The following is a 3,125-nucleotide window of genomic DNA, read 5'->3' on the forward strand; positions in this document are numbered from 1 at the left end:
AACAATTACAAAATGATCATTAAGTTTGTTGTGAATCAAGGACTGTAATTATAAATTGTCTTCTAATGTTGAGTTTACCAACCAAATAATTAAAAATAAAAATAAACTGAGTTCAAGCCAGTTTTAAATATCCTTCAACTACTTAATGGTAAAGATATAAGGTGTGTGAACCAATTAAAGGTTATTTCTGTAAGCCTCCTTCTGGATCAGAAAAAGCATCTAGCCATAATGACCATTGGGCCATAATACTAGATTATATTAGATAATATTAGATTAGAGGTAACCTATCTGCCTTGCTATGCAATCCAGTCTGAGGTCTTGTCCAGCAAAAAAATATCCCCATACCTTTTGGTACCACTGATGCATCAAGGGGAGATTTTGAAATTTCCAATTTGAAGCAAGAGCATGTCATTAAGTTAGGGGTTTTTTTGTTTTTTTAAAAATGCATTATTCATTTTACTCCTTCTTCAGGATACATTTGCTTTTCCAAAGACAGTGCCACAATCCAACAAGCAATATATATTCAACAGAACTGCTTTGCTGTTTTTCAGCAACAGTCCCTTGTAATGCACCACCACTCTTTGCCCTCTGTTTCAGAAGCAGCCTTCGAAGCAGAGCCAGGCAGGTAATGGCAAGAAAATATTATGAAAGCCCAGGTGCCCGTGTGGATCTTTCCCAAGAGGGTTGTTCATCTGCTATGCAGCTGAAATATATTGTGAATATTTACACTGAAATAAGTGTGTTTGTTGATTTTAAAATACAGTACATTAAATTTATAGCAGCCAAATCGTATTTGAACCTTGCTTAGCACATGTTTATGTGTTCAGATAACTTAGTAATTTTAACTTGAATGTTTTTAATTTCAGTGGGGGGAAGGAAATGCAATTGCTTACTACCATTAAATGGCCAGCTTTTTACCACAGCTGTTTTTTTAATTGCATACAAATATGAACAGCAGTTTTTCAGATGTGCTGTTTCCTTCATGTAGTTAGATGATAATCTTTTCCCCCACCAATATTTCTATGGTAATTTTCCATCACAGCAATCAAGGTTCTACATAATAACCCTAACTATATTTAACATCTGGGTTGGCAGTCCTTTTGCACTGTTGCCAGATTAGGATGCATACCAAAACCCACCTTCATGTACAAATTCATAAGCAATAATTTTATAATGTATTCGAACACAAGCCTATTCCCCCAAAAAAAATTCAGAAAAAAGGCATTCTATCCAAAAGACTTGCTCAAGATTCTCCGACTTGAGATGCATGCCTGACATATTCTGCATGCAAAACATAAATTCTTACACTGACCCACGTCTTGGCCTTTATTTAGTCGCTAAAACTGTGTATTGTTAACAATGGAAATAAACATGGCACAGAGTTGCCATCTAATGAACTCAGAAATAAAAGAGCTCAAATCTAAACAATTGTATACTGCTCGTCAGTTTTGGAAGCCGCCCTGAGCCTGCTTGCGGGGAGGGCGGGGTAAAAGTGAAATAAATAAATAAATAAATAAATTTAAGCAATAATAACATTACTTATCATTGTGTCAGAAAATTACCGATACTTTACAGAATATCATTTTTGCAGCCTCATTTTATAGGGGCTATCCCCCTGTGGTCTCTGTGACCTAATATCAAAAGTGGTATTTGGCCTTATTTCCCCCCTATAATGATAAGTATTTTCAAAACATTTTGTTTGATAACAGATAAACTATTCTTTAAAAGAAACCAGAACACATACAGTGGCCAAGTTTGACTGGCAATTTAAAGCGCTAGGGAGTCGTGGCAAAGAAAAACCGGCTGTGTGCACCTATGCGCATGGGCATATCAGCAAAGGGCAAGATCGACTCTACACTTCCACTCGGCACATTCCAGTGGTGCACATGCAATTTCTTTGCAAATTGTGCAAAGTGCTCTCTAAAGCTTTTAATGCAGCCTAGTGAAAGGCTTGTTGTGTTGGTTTCTCTTCTCTTTGCTTGTTTTAGAATTTTTAACTGCTTCTTAGTCTAATTGTCATGATTTAGTAGTTTTTTGGGGGGGACGTTCGAAGTTGTAACTGTTCTAAAGTTTATCTTTCGGCAGTGTTCTGGTTTTACATTTGGTCTTCTGTAGTTGCTTGAAAGATCTTTCTGTATTGTCTCCTATAGTTGTTTGAAAGATCTTTCTGTGTTGTGTTTTTGGGGGAGTGCTTTGTAGAGTTTTGGGGTGTTCCTGTTAATTTTGAAAAAAAATGATCTGAAGAAAATTTCTGGTTAGGTTTTACTGACAGTTAACTATAGGTAAGAGTTTAGGTATTTTAAAAAACACAAAACAAATCTCAGTTTAGGGTTCTCAAAAAATAATTAAGCTATCGTTAGGTTTCCAAAATAATAAGAAGCCAGACTTAAAAAAAATAAGAATCCAGCCTAGGGTTTACTGTATTACTTTATTATTTATTAGGGTGTCCTGGGCTTCAAAACAGTTGAAGCCAGGTGATTAATAGTATGGTTTAGGCTAAACTTTTAGTCTTCCAAAAAACTGAAGTCAGGTTTTCAGATAGGTATGGATTAGGTTAGTTTTAATGGGGGGGAGGGCTTTGCTTACAGATCTGGGAAAACAGAAATGAAGTTTTAAAAAATAATTCTATACCTCCATCACAGGTTGTAGTTAAAAAAAATTAGTCAGCTTTTGGATTAGAAGAAGCAGGTTTTTAAAATAATTCAGCTGAAGCAAACCAAGGTGCTGTTCTACAGAAGAAAAAAGTTGTGTGGGTTTGAAGGGGAAAAAAAAGGCAAGTCAGGTTAGTGCTGAGGCGGATGGGTACACAGAAAAAGCCAAGGGTGGAAAGTTAGTGAGTCAGGTTCAAGAAAAGGTCAACTAGCACTCAAACTCAGTGCAGTGTAGTCTAGTGTAGCGGTTAGCTTACTCTGTTGAAGTAGTCCAGTGGGACAGAATGAATGATAGGAGGGGAATGGAATGGGACCCTGGAGAAAACACCAAGCAGAAGAGTTGTAGGGCAGAGGGGAGGGAGTGGGCTGCAGTTTCCTCCAACCTGTGTGCCTGTCCCATCAAAGCCTTCTACCACCCCATCATTAAAACTGTGGTTGGACTGGTATCTGCAGAGGTACCTGAAGTTGATGCTG

The sequence above is a fragment of the Gekko japonicus genome, unplaced genomic scaffold, assembly GCF_001447785.1.
Source record: "Gekko japonicus isolate JY-2015 unplaced genomic scaffold, Gekko_japonicus_V1.1 scaffold1337, whole genome shotgun sequence".
Lineage (NCBI taxonomy): Eukaryota > Metazoa > Chordata > Lepidosauria > Squamata > Gekkonidae > Gekko > Gekko japonicus.